This window comes from Cynocephalus volans, chromosome 3 (genome assembly GCF_027409185.1).
Source record: "Cynocephalus volans isolate mCynVol1 chromosome 3, mCynVol1.pri, whole genome shotgun sequence".
Lineage (NCBI taxonomy): Eukaryota > Metazoa > Chordata > Mammalia > Dermoptera > Cynocephalidae > Cynocephalus > Cynocephalus volans.
In genome coordinates this window covers 28,711,768-28,724,167 of record NC_084462.1, presented here as the reverse complement: position 1 = coordinate 28,724,167, position 12,400 = coordinate 28,711,768, and the positions used below count along the sequence as shown (strand labels likewise).

The window sequence follows — 12,400 nt, the reverse complement described above, 5'->3', positions numbered from 1 at the left end:
TTTTTACACTTTTCCTGATTATTCCATGTAAGGTGAAACTAGAACTGTTTAAAAGACATACACAAATCTAGTACATCGATAACTGGGGATTTTTCTTTTTGCTATACTATTTTCACAACCACAGGTGTGCTTGCTAGGCAATGTAACCATCACAGAAGCAAATGTTAGGCAGGATACTGGTAAAGAAAAACAAAGCAAGAAAGAGCTACCAGATATACAGACAGGCTTGGTTCCTCATTCACTACTGCATTTTCAAGCATCAAGTATTAACTGCACATTTTTTTCCAGCTAGAAACAGAGGGATTTTGTTGTTGTTGCTGTTTTCTTTTTTGTTTGTTTGTTTTAAATCAGTGCGTGAATTTTTCTTTTCTCATTTCAGCAGATGGACAAACATATGGACTCTTCAGCTATGTGGAATGTTAAAGGTGGAGGGTGAAACTTGAAACTGATAGGCCTCGCTATTCTTGATTCTCTCCATTGCAGTGTCCGTTGAACTTCCCTGCATTATAGGGTCTTGTTTAAACATGTCTGAGAACTGGGCTGGATGAGTACATTTAGGAGATCTGGTGATAGGTACTAACAAGCATTATCAGGGCTGGCTGCAATACAGGGAGAAATCATGGACATTTAAAATACTTTTTTGATTCAGATCTTGGTACGACTGAAGAGCAACAACTGTGCTGAGAACTGGAGGAAGACAGAGCTATGGTGCCAGAAGCTCTTTTCAACTATTTAAAGCAAGGCTTGTTCACCAAGGTGCTCACCAATGTCTCTCACACCCTACCCATATAGTATTAAAAAGAAAAAAGAAAAAAAAAAAAGAAGAAAGCGGAAGAACAGAAATCTAAAGAAGGAAGAGAAAACCAAAGTCAAGAGTCAAAAAGGACAGTGGGGAAGGTGGTTTAAATTTCAAAATTTAAAAGGCCCGAGCTAGGAAGAACCCAAAGACTGGGTGAAAGGTAATCTCTACAGAACACTATTCTTAAAGATTTTATCCGGAACAGATAAGGCCATTCATAAAATACATGGCTTTTTTTGTTCTTTAGTTCAGTGGTTACAAGGAAACAGATTCTACTACTGAAGTACAAGCTGCAGATCGGTAACACACTGCTGTAGGAAAGGGGGTTTAGTCACATGCACTGTACGAGCACTAGACCTTTTTGCGCTGTCATAACCCAGTTATCTGCCACAAAGAATTTCAATTTCAGGCTTCGAGTTTCCTCAGAGGAAGACTGTGTGGACATATGTGGTCATGAACCTTTAAGTGGCAACAGCCCAAACTGGTCAAGTGTCTATAAGCCGTGAACAAAAGGCAGAATTACTGTGAATTACCATAAATCTTGAACGCCAAATGATATGTATCTCACTCCACGTCCCAGCGTCACAATATAATCTCTATAACTTTCTGTATAACTTTACAATGGAATTGTATTTCAGTGACTATTTTGATATCAGATTAAACCTTCCAAAAAGTTACACATAATTCAGGTTTATTTTTTCTACCAGTAAGAGTTCTGCTAAATTACAAAACCCCATAATCACAGTGTTCAGTTTTTTAAAAATTAAGCACATAGTAATCCTGCCAATATTAATCAAAATCAAAACTTCAGAATGCCGTGGCATTTATGTGACCAATCTGAGTTTTAGATACAAACACCAGCTGTTTATCCCATGGAGCATTTTTGCTAGGCTGAGGCTGTGAAAAATCGAAAGTCAATGTACAATTTTTTTTTTTTAATCGCACAAAGGGATATATGTGGAGGATACAGAGTGATACTGAACAGATCACAAAGTGCAATAGACATTAGTTCTCTCCCTCTCCAGCATCTCCTTCATCCCCCTGGTTTTCCAACATCCACAGAGTGAGATTGTCCCTAAGTAACTGCATGATCAGGGTGCTATCTTTGAAGATTCTTCATTCAGTGTATACAATTCAGCAATTGCTTCATCAAATGCCATTTTTGCCAGGCTGCAGGCCTTTTCAGGAGAGTTTAGAATCTCATAATAAAAGACTGAGAAATTAAGAGCCAGGCCAAGTCGAATGGTATGTGTAGGCTGCATTTCTTTCTTACTACTTTCAAATGCTTCCTGGTAAGCCTGCTGGGAGTTTGACACAGTGGTTTGCTTATTGTCTCCAGGTGCCACTTCAGAAAGACACCTAAAATAATCTCCTTTCATTTTCAAGTAGAACACCTTACTTTATGGTTGTGTAGCACTGGGAATAAGATATTTGTCCAACAGCTCCAGAACATCATTGCAGATGTCCTGCAGTTCTGCCTCTATCTTTTCCCGGTACTCTTTGCCCACCTGCTACTTCTTCTCATTCCTCTCTGTTTTCTGTCTAATGCTGGAGATGACACACCAGGAAGAATGATGGGTGCCCACCACATTCTTGTAGGTGACAGAGAGCAGATTCCTCTCCTCATTGGAGAACTCGTGGCCCTGCTCCTTGACGACCTTCATGGCTGCAGCCATGCCATCATAGCATTCAGCCTGCTTGGTGAGTTTGGCTTTCTGGACCAGCTCGCTCTTATCCATGGTCATTCCCATGGGAGGGCTTCAGGGGGCAAAGACACTTCTGAGCAAAGCTCCAAGCATGGTGACCACTTCCTTCCCAAGCCCACTTTTCAGGCAGCAGTGGCGGCAGTTGCAGTGGCAGCTGCAGTCGCGGCGGTGGTGGCAACTACCCTAGCACTGGAATTGGCCATGAGCAGCCCTTTGGAGGCTGTAAATCAAGTGTGTGATCATGTTATCCCAGAGATCCTGATCCCCATGGCCAGCCTGGTAGTACCAATTTGGGTCCGTGCAAGGCACTGCAACAGCTCCACTGGCTGTCTGTTATTTTGAGCATGTACCTCATCTGCCTGTTGTTGGGCCATTATCCAGACCTGCTCCCTGTCCTTGGGGGACAAATATGTGTCTGGGTCAGACTGGAAAGGTTCCAATCATTTTTCAATTTGGGAGAGATCGGAAAAAGAAAAGGGGATATGTACCTGGACAATTCCATCCATCCCAGCCACTTCACAGAGGGGATATAAAAGAGTGGGAGCTGAGGCAGGGTTGTTACCTGATGAAGGGGAAGAAGGAGAGGAGTTGGGTGACTGAGCACGAGTGTCTCAAGAACAGGTAGGGGGAAAAGAGGAAAAAGGTGAAGGCTGACAGATCAGAAGATTGATCTAAGTCTGGAAGGGGAGGTTGGGCATGAGCTAGGAGAATTTGAGACAGTTTTGACAGAAAGAAGGACTGTAACTGGAGATAGAAAAAAAGGCTTGAGCATAAGGAATCTCTCCAGCTTTGCCATTCTGGTGACAAAAGTTGTCTAAATCTCTGAGAGTATCTAAATTGAGAGTGCCATCTTGTGGCCACTGGTATCCACTGTCCAAACCTGATTGCAGTAGAAAGTGATGCATTCAAGTTTTAATGTCTCCCTAGAGGTCAAGAGATTGTCCGGGAGACAGCCCAGAGGCATAGAGCATGGAGTACAGTAGAAAATGAGATGTTTAGGTTTAATGTCTCCCTGAAGGCCAAGGGGCAAATTGGTCAGGAGACAGCCCAAGGGCATACAACTTGGAGGTCTGGATTGCGAGGATCCCCTGTGAAGGGTGAGAAAGGAAATGGGCAGTCCTAGTAGAAGAAGGGTGCCAACAAAGAGTGTCCTCTTCACTGTCCACCTTCTTTTCGAGAGAAAAGCCACTGACCAGTTAGAGAAGCATCCTCCAATAGCTGGGGGGAACAAGAGGGGTTCCCTCAGCCAGGCGACTGGGTTTTGTAGACACCGTAATCATAGAGAATAGTCAGGGGAACCCATAGAAGCAGGACAGACCCACTGACTCACCCTGAATTGAGGCTGATGTTGGATGTGTTGGTCTGAAATGGCGAAAGGAGAGAGTCCTGGAAGGACCCAGATTGGCAGGTCCAGGAAGGGCAGCAGAGGGCCAATCAACCCAGGTGGGGATTGTCCAACAACACTGGCCAGAGCCTTCCTGGGTTTCTGCACCAAAATGAAAGAAAGCAAGCTGAGATGCTGGGTACCGATCAGGCTTTATTAAAGGAAAAGAATCTGCCAGGCTGCGCTCAAAGTGGAGGGCAGCCCAGGGCTGTCCTCAGAATAGAGGACAGCACCAGGTGTGGGGGCAGGAGAGCTTATATAGGGTGCCAAGGGCTGGCTGATACAGTCAAGGAGGGGTATTATGCTAATGTGGAAGCTATGAGACCAAGGTGGAGAATTGCACCCTTGTGGAAGCAAAAGGGTTTCTGTTTCTCTGAAATCAGGAGGTTTCTTGTAAAGGGAAGGGGGGAGGGTTGGGACCGTTTTGTGCTTGGCCTTGCCTAAAATGGCACCAGTTAAGTTCAGAACCTATCACATCCCAGCTGCAGGTTCTTCTCTTCACAGAGCATTTGAAGCAATTGGTAGTAGCAGCACAGAGCAACCAGCAGCTTACTCCTGCAGCCTCCTTGGCTGACGTCACAGTGGAGTGCCTCCAATGAGGCACCTCCCCATAAATGACTTTCCTTGGCCCCCTACAGAGTGGATTTCTGGAAAGTTCCAGAGTGCACATTGCCACTGAGTTCTGCCAGCTCAGCACTACAGTGACTTCACTACCAGCCAATGAGTCATGGCTATGCTTTTCCAGCTAGGTCTAGCACTCAGCCTAGGGATGGCCTCTTCCTCCCCTACCCTGCAGGGTGACTGCTTCTTCCATGTGCTATTTCTATATTCTTTAGAATTCTCTTTACTTTTTACCTTCCAATCCCTTGTCATTGTTAATTATTCTTTTTTTTTTTTCTAAAAAGATGACCAGTAAGGGAATCTTAACCCTTGACTTAGTGTTGTCAGCACCATGCTCTCCCAAGTGAGCTAACCAGCCATCCCTATATAGGGATATGAACCTGTGGCCTTGGTGTTATCAGCACCACACTCTCCCAAGTGAGCCATGGGCCAGCCCGTTAATTATTCTCTTTTTTTTTTCTTTTTTGTGACCGGTAAGGGGATCATAACCCTTGGCTTGGTGTCTCCCACACCACGCTCAGCCAGTGAGTGCACCGGCCATCCCTATATAGGATCTGAAACTGTGGCAGGATCTCCACTGCGCTCCCAGCGCCGCACTCTCCCAAGTGAGCCACGGGGTCGGCCCCCATTAATTATTCTTTACATTAAACTTTTCCTGTCCACATTCCTGGGTGGTTTCTGTCTCACTGGGCCCTGGCTGGTCCACCAATTAATAAGCCACTCATTTTACCAAATCCATTTCTAATGCTCATTAAGCTCATTAGCAAATCCCCCAGTGTTGATGGAAACAGAGATGGCTGCAGGCTCCTAATCTGAGGATACTTCAAAAAGTTTACAAAAAGATTTGCATTATTTTTAATCTATTTTTCTATGAGCTTTTTAAAGTGCCCTCGTAGCTGCCTCTGGTATGTGGCTATTCTGAATACATGTTAACTGATCACAACTAAAGTGTGTTTGGGAAACCACGCAGATGGCAGGGGTGATTGAAGCTGAGCAAGGAGGTGAAGAGAGGTAGGAGATGAGGTTGGAAAGGAAAAAAATGGTAGCTCACTTTTTGGCCATTGTAAAGTTTTTGGCTTTTCTGCACTTGTAAATCTGTAAATGTGTATGGGAGTAGGCACATCCAGTTCCGTCAGCACATCCTCTAGGCCTTGTCTCTGATATGGCTCGATGAACACTCTCCAGAACAACACACACTTTGAGCTTCTTGTCCCATGTGCATGCCAGGCATTTAAAAATTTCTACCAAAACCTCTGCAGGTGCCTCAGACACAGAATGGAGCTCATGGGCCCAAAACACAAATGCACTTTGGAAGTGAGAAGGCATTAGTGTCCTAGGAGGCAAACTTCAATCAATGAAGTTAGCAGCCAATGGATAAATGCTGCCACCATGGTCCATTGAGCAGCCCCTCTGTGCACTTCTCAGGAGTCCTGGCAGAATCAGAACCCTTTGACCACAATAGCAACCTCCATTGGGCCCCCTTCTATTGGCTTTTTCTCCTTTCCTGCATGGCTCTTTCCACTCCCTCATTCCTAGGATCCTAGGGAACTAGGATCACCCCCCAAATAAACTACCAGCACATGAGGCATTGTCTAAGACACCAGAATAGGGGTGGTGATAACCCCTGGCTTCTGTAGCATCATCGCTGCTACAGCTCTTACTTGTGCTGGGGGGACGATGTATAGTGCCTATCATATGAATAGGGTGGGGTTCACAGTAACTGCAAGGTTTGTGGAGTTGGCATGCATTATTAACTGTGTAGAAAGCCTTGAAGAAAGATAATGACAGGTTCAGGTCAGCCAGCTATTCACTCAGGACATGCTGGGAAAACCAGCAGGCCTCCTGCAACTATGGAGGAGCCGTAGGCTGGGGTGTCATTGTAAGGGTAACAGAGCTGCAAAGGGGGCTGTATATGCAGCCTGACAGTTCTCCTATGCTCACGTCAGGCCCTGATAGCAAAGGGGTGGGACCCTGAGATTAAGATGGGGCATTTGGTACCATGCATCTGGGAATATTAAAACACAGACCCCCTATCCCCTGAAATGTTCAGGCCTGCAGAAGTGGCCCCCTCACCCTTGATATAAGAGAGCAGTCTCCCATTGCCTGGATACCATGCAAAGCACTCATCTGAGAGGATGTTTCAGAAGAGGATGCTTATCCTCAAGATATAGCTGCCTCACCTCGTTGGCTCCAGGTAATATTTAGGATCAATTCCCAGTAGAGCCTGAGCAAGGAAAAACAGTCCCTGTTGTAGGAGGAAATAGCAGTACCTGGCTAATATGAACCAGCAGGAACTAGGGGAATATGTGTGCATGTACACATATCTCCAGGGTGTAGACCAGCCAGGGCAGAATAAGAGTGTGTGGGGAAAATAGAATAATTTAGTCAGGCTCCCTAGACATTTCTTGTAAACAAGTTGTGTGGGTGGAGTTAGTGCGCATGTGCGCCAATGTATCTTTTTAGTTTTATAGCTTTTGTGTGTTCTACAGTTTGTGAAGCATGCTGGCGGCAGAGAGCTCACGTCTAACAATAGAGCACGTTTACTATGCTGGCAGCTGCTCAGTTTCAGTTTTTCTTTGGACCTTGCCTGTAGCGGTTGAGTTTCTGAGTTTCTCTGTCAACTGCTTGGCTCATAATGTTGTGTGAGCTGAACGAAGACTATTCCTACTTCAGCCAATGCTCCAAGGACCTTTTTGCCAGTTACCTAGCTCGTAGACCTGCGTATTAGGGGTTTGTGAACGGGTTTGAGGGGTCTGTGAGCACCAGAGACCCTAGCTCTAGCTCGACAGAGTGGATGGGGAGAATTTGTTGACTCAGGTATATCTCTCTCAGATTTAACATCCTGCCTAGGAGTTGATGCCAGTGTGTTCCTGGGACGGCTCCTTGAACCTTACATATGGCAGTAGTGCAGTCAATGAGGTGGAGATGCAGAACTCCCTTGCAGAGAAAAGGGTCAGAAGTTCAGGGAGATGGGAATGTTAGAGTGGATTCCTGAGACCAGAGAACCCATCAGCTGACCATGTTCCGTGGGAGGGCCCTGAGACTATTTCTTCACTAAGGCAGTAAGAAATACACTGGTGAGGAAAGCTCTAGCACCTTGGAGAACCTCAGGGTCCCTAGGCTAGGGTGATAGCAGGAGTTGCTGCTATGAAACTAGACTCCCAAAGAGGATGGAAAGTTCCAGAACAGCATAGGTCAGGTGGCAAGACTTCACTAACAGGAGGTGGGTGAATTTAGCATAACAAGGGCAGAGTGCCAAGCAAACATAGTGCCTTGACCACCAGCAGTCTGTGGCCTTGGCTATCTGACTGTGGTGGTTCTGAGTGATGAGATGTAAGGGCAGACAGCTAGGGGGCTTCTTTGAATTGTGTAATCAAAATAAAACCTGGTGAGCAGAAGGCTGACGTTGGTTAGGAAAATGGAAAATCACAATCCCTCACCCAGTTTTCAGATCTGACCCGTTCCAGTAATTGAAGGGGAGTCTGAGTCCACTTGAGGAAGGACCCTGAAGTATAGGCAATACATGTTCTCCTAATCATTTCCCACAGGAACCTGTGTTTATTTACAAGAGCTACAGGACACTAGAGAAATGAGAATAACATCTGCCAAGAGCTGTTGGATCCAGGGTCTGAGTTGACACTGATACCATATGACCTGAAACACCATCAAGGCCTCCAGTTAGAGTGAGGGCTGGTGGGTGCAAGGCACAAGTATTCATATGCCTCACAGGAGGTCAAACATGTCCATAGACCCACCTCCTGGTAGTTTCTCTGTACCCAAGTATGCGATTGGAATAGATATACTTGGCAGCCCACACTGGTTTCCTCACCCTATCTTGACCCACCCAGTACTAAAGCAGAACACATACTGCATTCCAGGTGGGATTGTAGACGTTCACGCCACCTTCAAAGATGTAAAGGATTCAGGGGTGGTTTTTCCTATCATACCCCCATTGAGTTTGGCTCCTGAAAATACCAAATGGATCATGACAGATGACAGTGGACCACTGTGAACTTAGGCAAGTGTGTAGCCCAATCAGAGCAGCTGTGTTGAGTATAGTATTTTACTGGAGTAGGTCAACATGGCCTCTGAAAGTTGATATGGGATACTGATCTGGTGTTCTTTTCAATCCCAATGCAAAAGAGGATCTTAGGCAGTTTGCCTCTACATGGGAAGGACAGCATTACTCATTAACTCTCCCTGCTCTCTCACTTCTGATATCTCCCCAATCTGTGTGTAAGACCTTGTCTCTGGGCTGGCCAATTAGCTCAGCTGGTTAGAGCGTGGTGTTAAAACACTAAGGTCAAGGGTACCAGCCAGCTGCCAAAAAATAAATTAATTATTTTTTTAAAAAGACCTTGCCTCTGGCTCTGCTTAATTGATAAAACTGAGACACATATGGATAAAAAAGAATTATGTAAATATTATTAATACAGTCATCAGATGTTTATATATCTATGAAATGTGTATGCAGTTTTTAACTGTCTTTTCATAAGCAGGACTGTCCTCTCATCTGAGTTTAGGGGCTTTATGATTTTCTTGATTTTTGTTTTTTTTTTCTAAAAGATGACCGGTAAGGGGATCTTAACCCTTGACTTGGTGTTGTCAGCACCACGCTCAGCCAGTGAGCTAACCAGCCATCCCTATATAGGATCCGAACCCGCGGCCTTGGTGTTATCAGCACCACACTCTCCCAAGTGAGCCACGGGCTGGCCCTATGATTTTCTTGTTTTAAATGTCTGTTCTACAAACCGGTAATGATGATAGACAGTAGGATTTTTAAAAATCTTCACTTGTCAAACTTTTTTTTTTTTTTTTTTTTTTTTGTCGTTTTTTCGTGACCGGCACTCAGCCAGTGAGTGCACCCGTCAGTCCTATATAGGATCCGAACCTGCGGCGGGAGCGTCGCCGCGCTGCCAGCGCAGCACTCTACCAAGTGCGCCACGGGCTCGGCCCCACTTGTCAAACTTTGAAAATCAACAGTCTTATTTGCATCTCCCGAATTTCCAAAACATTTTACTTTTAAGGGATATCCAAAAGACGCCTTGGTTTAAGATTTTGGAGACAAAAAGACAAACTCTGCAATGCGAGCCCCAGCCTCTGGGTGGCAATGCTTACCCATCAATTTTGTAGCTCTTGTTCATAGACAAATGGGATAAAACAGCCTAAAAGTCAATTTTGGCCAATAAAGAACTGGATTTATAGTCAAAATTGGGCTTTTATATTTTATTATCAAAACCTTGTTGGTTTTATAGATTGGGTTTATGCTGGACAGTATTTGCACTTTGTCCAGATTTTTGCTTGGAAAAGATGGTCCTACAGCAAAATATCAGTGATCCCAAAGCATCAAAATATCTGCTATGTTAGCCAAGCTGAATTTTCCCCCCACCTTTAAGGATGTTTTCATGTACACGTTCTGATTTATCTCATACCCTGAGGTATCTGAATTTCTCCAGTCTGAAAAAGAGTGGAAACAATTAGACTTACATGTTTTATTATTATTATTATTAGGCAGCTAGCAAGTATTGGGACCTGAAACCTTGAGCTTGGTGTTATCAGCATCATGCTCTACTCTACCAAGTGAGCTAACTGGCCAGCCCTAATTTTCATTATTATTAACTTTTTTTTTTTCCTGACCGGTAAGAGGATTGCAACCCTTGGCACGGTGTGATCTGCACCATGCTCAATCAGTGAATGCACCCGCCATCCCTATATAGGATCCAAATCCGCGGCCTCGGCGCTACCAGCACCACACTCTCCTGAGCGAGCCATGGGGCCGGCCCTATTATTAACTTTTAATTATACAATTAATATATCATGTAGTTCTTTTGTAAAAAAAAAATAATAAATTAACTAAACATCACATATGGATAAGGGTAAAGGCTCTTTAACTCCAGTCCCACCCATATATCTTGCCATTGAAAAAAATATTATTTTTTGTGTGTGTTTAAAGAAAATGGTACAAACAAAAAGAAAAAAGAAAAAAATTCAGAAATGAAGAAAATGGTATAATATGCACCTTATTCTGCACTTCATTTCACTCAAAACTTGGAGATACTTTTATTTTCATAACAGTTTGTTCAGATCTATCCCATTCTTTTTCACTATTGCATATCAGTATCAATTAACCACATCTTATTTAACTTTTTTTTAGATTTAAACAATTTTATTCACAGCATAACTAGGATAAATAGATGTATTCTTTAAATTTAGCATTTAAAAAAATTTTTTTTTATTTTATTAATAAGATTATTTTATTATTTATATTTTTGGCAGGTGGCCTGTACTGACATCCAAACCCTTGGCATTGGTGTAATCAGCACCAGCTCTCCTGAGTAAGCTAACTGGCCAGCCCCTAAATTATTTTTATTTTTAATTGACACATAATAATTGCACATGTTTATGGGGTACAATGTGATGTTTCGATAAAGGTATACGTTGTGTAATGATTAAATCACGGTAATTAGCATATTATCACTGCAAATATTTATCGTTTCTTTGAGGTGGGAACATTGAAAATCCTCTCTTCTAATTATTTTGGCATATACAACACCTTTTTGTGGGCTATAATTGAGATAGGAGATGCTCAGTTTCCATGGGTTTGGGCTTCATGACACACCTCTGGGTTTCAAGCCACTCCCCAAGGTCTCAGGCTCCTCCCTTAGGCCCTCCCCTAGAGGAGAGTTACTGTTGCTCATTGAACCTATTTTTGGTACCAACACAGGGAGATTGAAATCACAAGGGGTGGATTTATGCAAATCCAGCGGCTGAGCATGCTTGGTAGAAAGGAGGTATATAACTCAAGTAACTTAGCATGCCCAGTAAAAGGAATTTGTGTGGGCGTGTGTGACTCCAGTGACCGAGCATACTCAGTGGAAAGGAGTTTATCCTTTGAATGACCTTCCAGTGGAGGCCCTAAGAGCCAGAATATTCTTGAATATGTCTGGTGCATGTGATAAAATTTGACCAATGAACATGCCCTAAAAGGAAACCAAGTGAGCATGTTCAAGAATATGTTACATAACTGGAAACCACCCCTTACTTAAATATTCATTAGATATCACGAATATGTATCTGATAGCAAAACTATAAAAGCTGAATCCCAGCAGGAGGTGGGGTTGTTCACTTTCCTGGGAACAACTCGCACTTTGCAGGCTGAGGTATATAAGCTTTTTTTGTGTGTTAAGTTTACTTTTAGCAGGTGGCTGCTCACTCTCTTGAGCCAGCCTGCACTAGGTAAACTTTAAGTGTGTGTTTCTTACTTTTGTGTTAAACTCGGCGTCGGACCTGCTCAGTCTCTGGAGCTAGGCCGCACTCTCTCTGTGAAGTCTGTATCTCTTATTCATTACATTAAACCTGTTCTCACTGTCTACTGTGACTCTGCTCTTGAGATCTTTCCTGTGGCAGAGTCATAAGAGGATGGGGTGGTTTGAGGCTGGCCATAGGCTTCCCCAGACCCTCTCCTCTGGTATTGTAATCACTCTACTGTGCAATAGGACATCAGAATTTATTCTTCCTTTGTAATTGTAACTTTGTACCCACTTACCAACCACTCCCCCTCCCCCCCTCCCAGCCTCCCCAGTCTCTGGTAATCACTGTTCTATTCACCATTTCTATGTGATCAACTTTTTTAGATCCCACATATGAGTGAGAACATGTATTTGTCTTTCTTTGTCTGGCTAATTTCACTTAACATAATGTCCTCCAGATTCATCCATGTAGTTGCAAGTGACAGCATTTCATTCTTTTTTATGGCTGAATAGTATTTCATTGTGTATATATATACTGTGTTTTCTTAATCCATTCATTTGTTGTTGAACACTTAGGTTGATCACATATTTTGGCTATTATGAATAATGCTGCATAAACATGAGAGTGCAGATATCTCCT

At 43.6% G+C, this 12,400-nt stretch overlaps 1 pseudogene; it reads right to left on the bottom strand.

The window, feature by feature from the left end:
* Positions 1 to 1,804: 1,804 nt before the first annotated feature.
* LOC134373724 (14-3-3 protein beta/alpha-like) lies at positions 1,805 to 2,550 on the bottom strand (annotated as a pseudogene).
* Between the last annotated feature and the right edge of the window lie 9,850 nt (positions 2,551 to 12,400).